The sequence below is a fragment of the Canis lupus genome, chromosome 7 (assembly GCF_048164855.1).
Source record: "Canis lupus baileyi chromosome 7, mCanLup2.hap1, whole genome shotgun sequence".
In the NCBI taxonomy this organism is placed as follows: domain Eukaryota; kingdom Metazoa; phylum Chordata; class Mammalia; order Carnivora; family Canidae; genus Canis; species Canis lupus.
Window position 1 is genome coordinate 52,681,545 of NC_132844.1, and position 15,296 is coordinate 52,696,840.

A 15,296-nucleotide genomic window follows, 5' to 3' on the forward strand; every position below is an offset into this window, starting at 1 on the left:
TGAATGGTAAATGTTTCTCCACCCCCTCATTTTGGGCCTGGAGGTGTCCTTAGGTCTAAAATGAGTCTCTTGTAGATAGCACAGAGATGAGTCTTTCTTTTTTTATCCAATTTAATATCCTGTGTCTTTTAATTGGGTCATTTAGCCCATTCATGTTCAGATTAACTATTAAAATATATGAATTTAGTGTCATAGTATTACCTATATAGTCCCTGTTCCTGCAGATTTTTGTTGGCTCCCTCCTTTGCTTACAGGGTCCCCCTAGATATTTCTTACAGAGCCAGTTTGGTGGTCTTATATTCTTTCAATTCCTGTCTATTCTTTCAATTCTTTACTCTTTAGAGATAAAGAGATCTCTCTTTATGTCTCCTACTATTCTGAATGACAGCCTTGCTGGATAAAGTATCCTTGGCTGCATGTTGTTCTCATTTAGTACTTTGAATATATAATGCCAGTCCTTTCTGGCCTGCCAGGTCTCTAGATAGGTTTGCTGTTAATCTCATATTTCTCCCCATTAGATTAGGAATCTCTTGTTTTGAGCTGCTTTTAGGATTTTCTCTTTATCTCTGAAATTTGCCAGCTTCACTATTATATGTCAGGTGATGATTGTTTTTTGTTGATTTAGCGTGGTCCTCTCTATCTCTTGGGTATAAGTGCCTATTTCCTTCCCCAGGTTAGGGAAGTTCTCAGCTATGATTTGTTCACATACACTTCGTGGTTCTCTCTTTCTGTACATATTCTGGAATCCCAATAAGATGAATATTATTTCTTCTCAAGCTATCATTTATTTCATGAAGCCTCTCCTCATGCTTCTTAATTTTTTTCACTTTTTTCCTCAGCTTTCTTCCTTTCCATCAACTTGTCTTCTATGTTATTCACTCTCTCTTCTATCTCCCTAACCCTAGCAGTTAGAGCATCCAATTTAGACTGCATCTCACTTAAAGTATTTTTAATTTTGAGAATCTCCAGAGTCCTTTATGCCTTTTTAAGAGCCACCGGTAATTTTATAATTTACCTCTAAAGTGTATCTCTGACGTGCTCCTTAAATCCACATCCATTAGGCCTGTGGCAGAGAGTATTACTCCAGTTCTTTCTTTTGTGATGAATTTTTCCTTCTAGTCATTTTGTACAGTGCAGAATAGCTGTATGAGCGAGCAGAGTCAAAAATATCAATCACGACCTAAGAAAAATACACCCTAGACAATTCTGAAGAAGTCAGGGATCAAATAAAAGTGAAAGAAAGGAAAGGAAAAAAGACCATTAAAGTGAAAAACAATTTTTTTAAATAGAAAAAGAAAGAAAGAAAGAAGAAAGAAAGAAAGAAAGAAAGAAAGAAAGAAAGAAAGAAAGAAAAAAGAAAGAAAGAAAAAAGAAAGAAAGAAAAAGAAAAGAAAAGTGGTGGAGGAGAGAGAATATAGTGTCACAGAGTGGACCAAGAGGGTGATCCTCTTGGTCTGAGTGTATTTTGTTCTGCATGTTAGAAGGTGCTAAATTCTATGTTTATATCAATCAGCACAATAGCAACCACAAGAACGAAAACAAGATAAAAGAAGGAGGCAGAATGAGAAGGAAAAGAGAATATAATTTCACAGAGTGGACCAACAGTGTGCTCCACTTGGTTTTGAGTGTATTTTGGTCCATATGTTAGAAGGTACTAAATTCCAAAATTAAAAAACAAAACAAGACCGAAAAAACTCAAATCCATAACATATATCTACAAATTTAAATTTAATACTTTGAAAGGAATTAAAAAAATAAAGACATATCTATGACATATAATTATAAAATATGAAAGCCAAAAAGGAAAAAAAAACCTTAAAAATGAAAAGTTGATAAAATATTGTAGTTAAGGCAGGAAAAAAGAAATAATACTGGAAATTTTTAACCCAAAAGAAAAACCTCGAGTTCTATTTGCTGTTTTCCCTCAGTCCTGGAACTATCCAGGGCTGCTTGGTCAGTAAACTTGCTCTTCCCCTGTTCTTCCAGCACTTCTTCGGGGAGAGGGGCCAGCTGCACTGATTCTCAGGTGCCTGTGCCTGGCAGAGATGCTGTGCCCTTTGCCAAGTGGCAGACTCCATGTAAAGCTGCTTGTCCTGTGAGGCCTTTGTTCCCTAGAGGCTTTCCTCTTACAGATGAAGGGAGAAAAAAGAAAGAAAAAATGATGGCAGCCAGATCTCCAGCTCCAGAGCCAAGAGCTCCCCTCATGTTCCGAACTACATTCTGTCAGTGTACACTGGCTTAGATCCCCCCTGGGGCAGGTTCAGAGGCACTGATCTATACCAATTGAAGGACACCTGGTGATGGGAGAGCTTTCACCATCTTGAGCCCTTCCTGGTTCTGCCTGTCCTGAAGGGAACGGGGAACAGAGCATAGTCCACTTCTGTCCACTGCCAGGCTCTTATAAGAAACAATCACTTTTGATCACTTTTCTCTCTGTGGGGTTCCAGCTGTTCTCTCTTTACATCTTAGGTTGAATTCCAGGTGTTCAGGATGATTAGAAAGTTATCTAGGTAACTTGGGTACCATATGAAACGAGGATCCCTACTCTTTTGCCATCTTGCTTCCTCAGGTAGGTTCATTCTTTCTCTTCTTTCTCTCTCTCTCTCTCTTATTCTCTCTCTCTCATTCTCTCTCTCTCTCTATGTCTTCTCTTTTTTTTCTTTCTTAAGGAAAAAACAAAGTAATTTTCTCCTAAAGTGAAATGACTGTCCCAGGATGGAAAAAGTATATAAGACAAAGGCTGAATGGATATGGAAATTTGCAGATGGTTTGTGGGAAAAGAATATATATATATAAAGGAATATAATGTGCAGTTAAAGTAAGATTGGAATGGGTTTGTATAAGTTAAGAAGAAAAAAAGAGTTTTAACATCAAATGCATACTGATACCAAATTAGAATTTTGTTTCCTCCCTATTAAAGGACAAAGTTTTCTTGGACTATTGGTCTGCTCTTGGTAAGAAATTGTAAACAAAGGTTTTTCTTTACCTTTAATGGTATCTACCTAGGAAACAAAGGTGCTGTGTTTTGTCTTTACCTGGTCTTTGATTGCTTAAGAAACTGAGTATTTTCTATTAAAAAAGATCAAGTTTTTTTTTTTTTACAACTATGAGACTTTTTGTATAGGTTAAATTTCATGGGAAACCTTGTCTAATAAGAAACAATGTAGACTTTCTTTAGAGTATATTTGTATGAAATTCCTAAATCTGATATGCCCTGGTATCATGTGTCAGTCATCATTTGAAAATGTATGTCAAAGAAATAACCAAATTTCTTGCCAATTGGGAAAATGAGGAACTCTTATCAGATCCTTAACCATGGACATTTTAAGGCTTCTGTCATTTGCAGACAGTTATTGCTTTACTCTGATGCTTTGGCAAAAAGTATTTCTGCAGAAGTGCCTCATCTTCAAGGAGATTCATGGAAAAGACTTTGACAATTACAGATTTCTGGTAATTAAGATAAATTTGCCTTCTTGTGGGAGGGACACTAATGAACCTTTCAAGTATTTCCCCAAGGCTACCTGCATAGCCTCCCAGTACCTATGTGATGGTAACTTAAGATGTGTCCCTATTCGCTTTCCCTATATCTGTCAAATGGACCCCTATGTCAATGATATAAAGTTAACATGTGAATGTTTGTCTTTGTTGCAGGACAAAACCCTGCAGGCTTTTCTGGAACATCTGTGAGGGAGAAGATGTGTCAAGAATCCACAGAAAATTCAAGGCCCAGGCACTGCCATAAAATTTGAGAGTTGTATGGTCAGGTAAGGTGCATGTTGTCCAGAAGCTGTGTTTTATAAGATGCAAACTTATCCAACCCCTATGAACATAAAGAAGATACAAGTCTTTGTAGGGATTTTAGGGGTTTAGAGGTCTTCTAGTCAATCAGAAAACTGATGCCATTGCTTATCTGGATACAAGCCCTAGCTGACCCTTCAGTAGATACAGGAGACTGAGTGCATAGGAAGACTGGCCACCACAGTTCCTGGGTGGGATGGTGTTTTGCCAAAGAAGCCAGATGGCCTTGAAATACAGTGACGTGTTTAATGCAGTAACAATATGTTCTGTATGTTCCAAACAATGTCTAAGGCAACTGTTAAAATGGTCTGTGGTCATCCACTAGAATTCCCAACTGGTAAGGGATTGGTAGATTGATTATATTGGTCACCATCCTTGTGAGTGAGGATTCTAAATATGCCTTGGTCTGTGTGGACACTGCATCTGATTTAACTCAAGCTGTCTTTAGTCACTGTGCAAACCTGGCTGCTGCTATGAGGGGATTAGAGAAGCTGAGTACCATGTACAGATACCTTGTTGAATAGACAATGATAGGAGGTCACATTCCAAAGGTCATGATACACAAGACTGGGCAAAAGAACGTGACATTGAATGGAGGGTCCATCTCCCCTATAACCCTCAAGCAACAGAGTTGTAAAAAGGACAAATGGGATATTAAAGCAGGAGATTAAATTACTAAGAGTTAAAACCACCTTGGCCTGGTGGATTAAAGTATCATCCCAGGCTTTAGTACATTTGAATGATCCTCCAGTAGGACTTCATATGCCAGACTTCAGATCCCTGCCAAGGCCCCATAAAGACATGGAAGTCATGGAAAACATGTATCACCCTGAGTCACACCATGGATCAAGGTGCTATACTGCTGAGAACACCGAGCCCCATCATGCCTGGGAAAGGCAGTATCTACTGGAATTTGCAATTAAATGTCCTACTGGGATAGGTGTTATTTCACACCCATGGGTGAGGGGGAACTACTTTTTCTTACTGGGATCCAGTTGTCCTGCTACAAGTTAGGCCTGTTGAAATGTACCATGCCTGGAATGGGACACATACCATTGGAGAAGGCAAGAAGGTGGGGGTCTCCTAGGCCACTGCCTCATGTCTGTTAAGGCTGTCTTCCCCAGCCAACATGTATGGTATATACAATCCGGTCAAGTTCCTAAAGCTGCCAACTTCCCTCTCCTCAAAGCCACATTCTATTTTCCATTGGTATTCTTTCTCTTCCCTCCCCTCCCCTCGCCTCCCCTCCCCTCCCCTCCCCTCCTCTTCCCTTCCCTTCCCTTCCCTTCCCTTCCCTTCCCTTCCCTTCCCTTCCCTTCCCTTCCCTTCCCTTCCCTCCCTCCCTCCTTCCTTCCTCCCTTCCTCCCTCTCTCACTCACTTTCTTTCTTTTTTGTTTAGGGCCTCTTTGAACTTGCTGATCTGCCAGTGTTTGAAGAAATTTAGAAAAATTACAACTACAGTAGCAACTCAGGGGTATTTCAGGTTGGGCCATGATTATGAAAGCTTTAACTTTTTCTAGAAGTAGAGAAAAGTTATTTCTGTTTAATTTTTTCTTTAGCTCTGAACTTGAAGCTGATGCTGAGGGCAGGCAAAGGGTTCTAAAAAGTGGGGGAAAGGTCTCCAAAGAGACGGGCATCAGACTAGCTCTCTTTCTGGCTGTGCTAGATTCACTCATATTATTATTCAAGATGAGAATTTTGACTTCGCTGCAATGAAGACAGCACAAGATTTGTTTCTTCCTCTTTCTCTCTGGATCTGAGAGAAAGGGTTATCACCTTCTTGTGGTAAGCAACACTATAGTGAGGCATCAACTATTCAGGAGGGTGTAGAGAGTCTGGTTAACCACACAGCTTACTGAGACACAAGGTAGACAAAGCCTGGAGAGGACAGGGCTTGTGGGAGGAGCCTTTGTTGTGACACAGAGATAAAGGCTAGATTATCTGGGACGGGGAGAACTTTATAAATAACAACAGTATCTATTCAAGGACAAAAGTGAAAACCAGATCCTGTACTGTATAGTCCTCTGTCATTTCAGAAACTTTGGCAAATCATCTGAAACCCTTGGTTAAGGAAATATTGAACAGATGTATAAGTTTAGTTGCAGATACTGCACTCCTGGTAGAAAACTGTAATTTATAAAATTAAGTGTAACCTGCAAATATTTCTGTTCTTCTTTTCCAAAAATTTCCCTGGGGCAAAATTCTTTGCTCATCACAGTCACAGTGAAATGGTAGACTGAATGCATAATTTCCAAATATAATTACAATGACAGAGCTTCTGCTAAAATTTGAGCAGCAGGTAATATGAAGGTATATTCTTCAACAATTGACTACTTTCATGTTAGCATGATGCTTTTTAAAAAAATATTTATTTATTCATGAGAGACACACAGAGAGGCACAGACACAGGCAAAGGGAGAAGCAGGCTCCATGCAGGGAGCCCCACGTGGGACTCAATCCTGGGTCTCTAGGACCACACCCTGGGCTGAAGACAGTGCTAAACCACTGAGCCACCTGGGCTGCCCAGCACGATGCTTTTAATATTCATTCATATTGTTGTGCATCAGTGGTTTGCTCCTTTTCACTATTGAATAGTATTCCATTGTATGCCTGTGCCAAAATTTATTTTTTCTTATACCAGTCAATAGGCATTGAGTTGTTTACAATTTTTGGCTACTATGACTAAATTTTACACCTAAATCTTTGAGTGGACATACATTTTCATTTCATCCTAAGAATAGGATTGTTGGGGCTTATGGTAGTGTATGTTTAACTTCTAAGCTATTTTTAAAAATGATTGTGTCACTTTGCATTCCTGCCAGAAACATATGAGAGTTCCAGATGCCCCCACATTCTTGTCAGCACTTGGTATTGTTAGGTTTTAAATTCCCATCTCTCTAGTGGGTGAGTAATTGTATTTCAATATGCTTTTATTTTCTTTCTTTCTATCTATCTATCTATCTATCTATCTATCTATCTATCTATCTATCATCTATCCATCTTATCTTTTTAAGCAGGCTCCATGCCAAATGTGGGGCTTGAACTCATGACCCTGAGATCAAGAGTTGGATGCTCTACCAGCTGAACCACCCAAGCACCCCATGAACATGCTTTTATTTTGCATGTCATACTATATTGATTTAAACATTTGGGACACCAAAGAGCTCTGTCCTTTCATTTAGGTGTTATGGTTTATAGTAGCTTGTAAGCACAAGTAGTCAATCCCATGTACCAGCAGTTCTGTCTTAGAAAATTCTTTATCAGAAAAGTTGATTTTTCATCTTTTATGTCAACTTGTCCCGATCTTGTGAGGATTCCTTTGAGCTTCTTCACAGAATATATTGCATCTTGTCATGTGTCCTTCAGTGATCAATCCGGTTCCAGTTTCATCCTTTTTAAGTACAAGTATACCTTTCACCTTTATCTTTCCTCCTGATAGACTGGCATTTATCTTATTCTGAACTCACCCAGGTGATACAGGGCTTTTCTGGCTTTCATGTTTGTGCCACAGTCACTCCACCATAGTCCTATATTGAAAGCTTCAGTAAGTCATCACTGATTCTCTTTACTGATTTGGTGTTATTCACAATGCCCAGTGACCCTAATGGATCTGCTCCATTAAAAAAAAAAATCTTAAGATGGGAAGCCTAAACAATAGAGTCCTGGACAGCTGAAGTCAGATAATAGGGATTGAAATGTAAATTTTTTAAAACATTTTTATTTATTTATGATAGTCACACACACACACACACACACACACACACACACACACACACACAGAGAGAGAGAGAGGCAGAGACCAAGGGAGAGGGAGAAGCAGGCTCCATGCACCGGGAGCCCGACGTGAGATTCAATCCTGGGTCTCCAGGATCGCGCCCTGGGCCAAAGGCAGGCACTAAACTGCTGCGCCACCCAGGGATCCCTGAAATGTAAATTTAAATGCCATCTTTATATAGAGACAGCTGAAGTCACAGATCTTGGGAGTATATCCACATTTAGGGCACAAGACAAAGAAGTGAAACTGACATGGAAATAGAAGAAATTAATAGGGAGATGAGGTCAAATGTCACAGAAACCAAGCCAAGGGAGAGTTTTAGGAAGGAGAAGGTGTTCAATAGGGTTAATCCTGCGCAGAGGCTTAAAAGGAGAGAACCAAGAAGATGCTGCTGAATTTGAAAGTGGGAGGTTATTCAAGATTTTAGAATGTGCAGTGACAGCAAAACAGTGGAGTCAGAAGCAAGAATGCATAGGATCAAGTAATGAGAAAGTGGAGGAAATAAGGACAGACATGTCTTTCAATAACCATGGCAGACATAAAGATACTTCCATCTGAGCCATCCTTTGCTTCTTCCGATAGGGGAAGAGGTGGACATCTTTCAGTGCTTTGGATTCTATTTTCCTTTGCCTGAGGAAACTTACTCTCCTAAACTGTCCTCTGTCTTCAACCTTTTGTCTTGAACTCACAACCCTGAGATTTAGAGTCGCATGGTCTACTGACTTAGCCAGCCAGGTTCCCCTCATATTGCTTTTGATCCATGGCTCTATGTATGACAGTTGTTACATATGAGGAAAAAAGTAAACTGTGTTTGGTCATTTGGATTTGCCTTCAGGGAGAATAACCAAGAAGAGCTGTTCAGTTGAAGAAAGCAGCTGCTCTGTGACACTTTGTAAGCTCTGCTCTACCACCAGTGTTTTAAGATGCCTCCATGTGGTTCCAGCCCTCGTTGTCTGGGCCCATCTGTGTGCTTTCCTTATTCACTTCTGTTTTCTCACAGTGCCCCACCCTCCATCCCACCCGAAGACACAAGAGCACAAGAGGTCTGAGATTTGGATCTCCAGGATGGATGTTCCCCATGAATGTGAAGGGAAGAGTCATTGTTTTTGTTGCAGAACACAGAGTCTGGGGCTTGAAGTGTGAGGATAGGAATGAACAAAAGCAAACATAAGAATGTTTCTTACAGGGCCCCTGGGTGGCTCAGTTGGTTGAGCATCTGCCTTCAGCTCAGGTCATGATCTCAGGGTCCTGTGATTGAGCCTTGCCTTGCACTCCCCAGTTAGTGGGGAGTCTTCCTGTCCCTCTGCCCTTCCCCTTGCTCATTCTCTTTCTCTCTCTCAAATAAATAAGTAACATCTTAAAAAAAAAGTGTTCTCAGAGAATCTGTCATTCCTTCAGCATAGTCCATCTGAGGTTCTCAGTGACTGAGCCTTGGAACTTAAAGGAAGGAGATGCTATTTTGAGACAGGCCCTTCCCAATCTCAATCTATATCATATTTTCTATTTAGTTCAGAGTAAGTTGGCTGGGGACTCTGTGTACTTTAAGACTCTGAGTGAGAAAATTTGGAAAAACAGTCATTGAGCTGCTTTTGGATGAAAGTAGTGGGCTCAGAGCTTGCTAAGTTATGTCTGAGTGGGTTCATTTGACTGATAAGGTGATTGATGTTCAGAGAATTTAAGTAATCTACCCAAACTCATAGAGCTAAATAACAGATAGATATGGGCTAAACCTAATCCAGCCAGGGCCGTTTGTCGTTTAAGCTCTAGTACATAGTGCTCAGGGTTTATAAACTTAGCTGGAGCCTAAAAAATGTTTGAGATGTGAAAAAAGGAGTTAACTGGCCCCAAAATGTTAAAGGAAACAGATATCAAAAAAGCAAAGTTAAATTTTATATTGTCTTTTTTTAAAAAAATTATGTGCCTTCACAGAATCAAGCATCATGTCAATTAGTTGCATTTTATCACGTTAAATAATTCTATGTAAATTATATTTATTGTTGGATATAGATGAATTTTTTATGGTTGGATCTCATGTGCAGTGAGGCTTCAAAAGGAAGAGTGCCTAAGGCTTAGGAAAGTTGTAACATGGACCTATCTATTCACCCTACCCTCTGGAGAAGCTGTATCTTTTGCCCTTCTTGGAAAACTTTTATTTCAGACAAATAAAAAGCAAGCAAGAAGGAGAAGATGAAGTAGGGGCAAGGGAGGTGAGGGATAGGAGAAAAGAGAGGGAGAGGTAGGCACGATCAACTCTAGGAAGATGGTCTTATGTTTCCTTTTTACTACCATAAATGCTTAGTTCAAATTAGGCACAGATTAAGCAGCTAACAAAAATACATGAAAGAAGGAGAAAACATTGATTAAAAAAAATTGATGCGTTAAATCTCCCAGTTCCTCTTACTGGAGTTTGATCAGGGCTGAGAAGAGAGCAGCATTCATGGTGCAGACTGACCTCCAGATGGGACCCACATCCAATTAGAAGGGAGATGAAAGGCTTTTCCAGCAGAAGAGGAAAACCCACCCAAGGAACAAGACCAAACATATAATGGCACACATTGACTCAGCTGTTTCTTAGTTTGGTCCCTGTACTCCACCACAATATTAGTGGGGGTTCAGAATTTTCTGCTGACCACTTTTATATATAGTATAGCCAGGTGGCCAGTCAATATAAAGAACAGATGCAATAGCAAATCATTTAAGTTTATTGAGCCATTTCTATACCCTAGACACCATGACCATGCCAACAGTGTAATGAGCATTATCAAGGATATCCAGAATGACTAAAGCTGAGGCCAGGTGTCAACCAGGGCTGCCAAAAGCAAGTTTACACTTGTTATCATATGCTCTGAAAAAGGTAGATAATTATTTAATGTGAATTTATTTGATTATTAATGTTGGTTAATGTTTCTGCATTGGTTTCAAAGACATTTTGATCCTTTATTATTTTTTCAGTTTACATCTTCTGTCCTTTGAGGAGATGTTCTTAATGCTTGCCTTATCAATTAACATGAGCTTTTCATATTCATTCAGTCAACAAATGTCTACTTGTAGTACAGTATAAGTGTCTACTAGAGTTGTAGTTGGGATGCTTCTGCTCATGCAGGGGTCTCATTTCCCAGCACCCTCAGAATCCATCAGAGGGAAAGAAGACTGGGTTCCCAGATCTCCACATCCAGGACCACATGGAGGTCCACCTGCAAGGTGCCAGACATTGTTCAAGGCACTGGGGAAATAGCATTGAACAAGGCAGACAAATATTCCTTCCCACAAAGAGCTTTGATTTCTAGTGAGGAGAGAGAAACAAAACCAGAATAAATAGGTGACATAGTACACACCATGGAGAAAAAGAAGTCATAGAAGTTGGAGGCAGAGTGCCAGGGTGGTCAGAGAAGCCTTCACTGAGAAAGTGACATTTGCCCAAAGACAAATTCTTTTTTTTTTTTTTCCAAAGACAAATTCTAATAAGGGAAGAGAAGTTCATGAGGAAGAAGAGTGTACTGGGAGAGGGAACAGCAAAGATGAAACCCTGAAAGTGGGAGTGTGTTTAGTTCTTGGACTAATAATCCAGCTATTAATGTCTTGCAGTATTTGTGACAAATATTTTCTCAATTTGTGGTTTTCCTTTCAGTTTAATGTTTCAATATATAAAAGATTTACAGTTCTGTGCAGCTGAATCTATGACTTTTCTCCTTTGATTTTTCCCATATCTTTAAAAAACTTTTAATTGTGAAATACATAATGTATACAAAAGAATGAATAAAATAGTATGTGTACAATTTAAAGAACTAAATAAAAACAAACAAAATCCCAACACCTGAAATCATGGTACCCTAGTTCAGAAGTGAAATATTACCAGGACTTGAGGTTCTGGTGCCCCTCCCCTCCTCCTCTTTCCCTCTAGAAGGAGCCGGATTTTCATGTTCCTTTTGTTCTTGCTTTTAAAAATAGTTTTATCACACTTATGTTTACATCATATACATATATATATATATTTTATTTTGTTTTTTTTTGTAAATTTATTTTTTATTGGTGTTCAATTTGCCAGCATAGAGAATAACACCCAGTGCTCATCCCATCAAGTGCCCCCCTCAGTGCCTGTCACCCAGTCACCCCACCCCCCCTCCCACCTCCCCTTCCCCCACCCCTAGTTCATTTCCTAGAGTTAGGAGTCTCTCATGTTCTGTCTCCCATTCTGATATTTCCCACTCATTTTTTCTCCTTTCCTCTTTATTCCCTGTCATTATTTTTTATATTCCCCAAATGAATGAGACCATATAATGTTTGTCCTTCTCCGATTGACTTATTTCACTCAGCATAATACCCTCCAGTTCCATCCACGTTGAAGCAAATGGTGGGTATTTGTCGTTTCTAATGGCTGAGTAATATTCCATTGTATACATAGACCACATCTTTATCCATTCATCTTTCGATGGACACCGAGGCTCCTTCCACAGTTTGGCTATTGTGGACATTGCTGCTAGAAACATAGGGGTGCAGGTGTCCTGGCGTTTCATTGCATCTGTATCTTTGGGGTAAATCCCCAGCAGTGCAATTGCTGGGTCGTAGGGCAGGTCTATTTTTAACTGTTTGAGGAACCTCCACACAGTTTTCCAGAGTGGCTGCCCCAGTTCATATTCCCGCCAACAGTGTAAGAGGGTTCCCTTTTCTCCGCATCCTCTCCAACATTTGTGGTTTCCTGCCTTGTTAATTTTCCCCATTCTCACTGGTGTGAGGTGGTATCTCATTGTGGTTTTGATTTGTATTTCCCTGATGGCAAGTGATTCGGAGCATTTTCTCATGTGCATGTTGGCCATGTCTATGTCTTCCTCTGTGAAATTTCTGTTCATGTCTTTTGCCCATTTCATGATTGGATTGTTTGTTTCTTTGCTGTTGAGTTTAATAAGTTCTTTATAGATCTTGGGTACTAGCCATTTATCTGATACGTCATTTTCAAATATCTTCTCCCATTATGTAGGTTGTCTTTTAGTTTTGTTGAGTGTTTCTTTTGCTGTGCAAAAGCTTCTTATCTTGATGAAGTCCCAATAGTTCATTTTTGCTTTTGTTTCTCTTGCCTTCATGGGTGTATCTTGCAAGAAGTTACTGTGGCCAAGTTCAAAAAGGGTGTTGCCTGTGTTCTCCTTTAGGATTTTGATGAAATCTTGTCTCACATTTAGATCTTTGATCCATTTTGAGTTTATCTTTGTGTATGGTGCAGGAGAGTGGTCTAGTTTCATTCTTCTGCATGTTGATGTCCAATTTTCCCAGCACCATTTATTGAAGAGACTGTATTTTTTCCAGTGGATAGTCTTTCCTCCTTTGTAGAATATTAGTTGACCATAAAGTTGAGGGTCCACTTCTGGGTTCTCTATTCTGTACCATTGATCTATGTGTCTGTTTTTGTGCCAGTACCACACTGTCTTGATGACCACAGCTTTGTAGTACAACCTGAAATCTGGAATTGTGATGCCCCCAACTAAGGTTTTCTTTTTTAATATTCCCCTGGCTAATTGGGGTCTTTTCTGATTCCACACAAATCTTAAAATAATTTGTTCCAAACTCGTTCTATGAGGCCAGCATCACCTTAATTCCAAAACCAGACAAAGACCCCACCCAAAAGGAGAATTATAGACCAATATCCCTGATGAACATGGATGCAAAAATTCTCAACAAGATACTAGCCAATAGGATCCAACAATACATTAAAAAGATTATTCACCATGACCAAGTAGGATTTATCCCCGGGATGCAAGGCTGGTTCAACCCTCGTAAAAACAATCAACATGATAGATCATATCAACAAGAGAAAAAACAAGAACCATATGATCCTCTCAATAGATGCAGAGAAAGCATTTGACAAAATACAGCATCCATTCCTGATCAAAACTCTTCAGAGTGTAGGGATAGAGGGAACATTCCTCAACATCACAAAAGCCATCTACAAAAAGCCCACAGCAAATATAATTCTCAATGGGGAAGCGCTGGGAGCCTTTCCCCTAAGATCAGGAACAAGACAGGGATGTCCACTCTCACCACTGCTTTCAACATAGTAGTAGAAGTCCTAGCCTCAGCAATCAGACAACAAAAAGAAATAAAAGGCATTCAAATTGGGAAAGAAGAAGTCAAACTCTCCCACTTCACCAAAGACATGATACTCTACACAGAAAACCCAAAAGACTCCACCCCAAGATTGCTAGAACTCATAAGCAATTTGGCAGTGAGGCAGGATACAAAATCAATGCCCAGAAGTCAGTGGCATTTCTCTACACTAACAATGAGACTGAAGAAAGAGAAATCGAGGAGTCAATCCCATTTACAATTGCACCCAAAAACATAAGATATGTAGGAATAAACCTAATCAAAGAGGTAAAGGATCTATACCCTAAAAACTACAGAACACTTCTGAAAGAAATTGAGGAAGACACAAAGAGATGGAAATATATATATATATTCCATATATATATATATATTATTTATTCATGAGAGACAGAGAGAGAAAGAGAGAGAGAGAGAGAGAGAGAGAGAGAGAGGCAGAGGGAGAAGCAGGCTCCATGCAGGTAGCCCGATGTGGGACTCGATTCTGGGTTTTCAGGATCACACCCTGGGCGGAAGGCAGGCACTAAACCACTGAGCCACCCAGGCGTCCCCTTATGTTTATATCTTAAATAACATGTTGTTTAGTTGTGAAAAACCAAGGGGCAAACACAAACCTAGCTAGTGAGAGGCCACATCACCACTATTGCAGGAGGCACCCAGGAGCTGTGCGATCCTTTATCTTGTTTAGAATCTGCCTTTAGCTTTCCTGAGAGTTTGCAAGAGCACCTGGGGAAGGCAGAAGTGGACCTGGGAAACTGAGAGTTGTGGGGTGGGGCAGGGAAGCCAAGTGGCCAGCTGCCTCCAGAATCTGGTACAGAGTTCTAGCTGGGATGCTTCTGCTCATGCAGGGGTTTCATTTCCCAGGACCCTCACTATAAATGAAAGGGAAAAAGGACTGGGCACCCAAATCTCTACATGGAGAACACAGGCACAGGGACCAGGAACACTTCACTTGAAATCTCATGTGATATTTCAGTCCACCTGGGCTGATGTAACAGAATACAAGATTAGATGGTTTATAAGCAACAGAAACTTATTTCTCACGGTTCTGAAGGCTGTGTCCCCACATGGCAGAAAGGATGAGGGAGCTCTCTGGGGCCTCTTTTATAAGGGCATTAATCCCATTTATAAGTGTTCCACCATCATGACCTACTTCAGTCCCAGAGGCGCCACTTCCGATACCATCACACTAGGGATTAGGTTTCAATGTACAAATTTTAGGGGAAGACAAGCATGTCTACCACATGTGAGTGGGGATAAAGTTCTGTTCTACCACTAAGCATTCTGGATCTTGCCCTCAGCCATTTAGTCTACCCTAACAGATACTGCACATTCTCCATGTCCGTTGGAAAGATAGTCATGGTAAGCAAGCTGCTCTGTATTGTCTATTTCTGAGACTACCAGGCCCAATCTCCAGATTTCAAATGTAGATCAAAACAAATCCTTTGGTGACAGGGAGATGAATGTCTTAAACCAATCCAGTCAACAGAGAAAGGAGCTCATCAACTCATAGCCAAAGAAGCCAAGTACAAATAAGAATCTGGGATAGGCTTATCCAGCTATTCTGTTCTTAAATTCAAAAGAGAGCTCTGTGGGAGTGGGAATGTTACTGCTAACAGTCTTTACTATG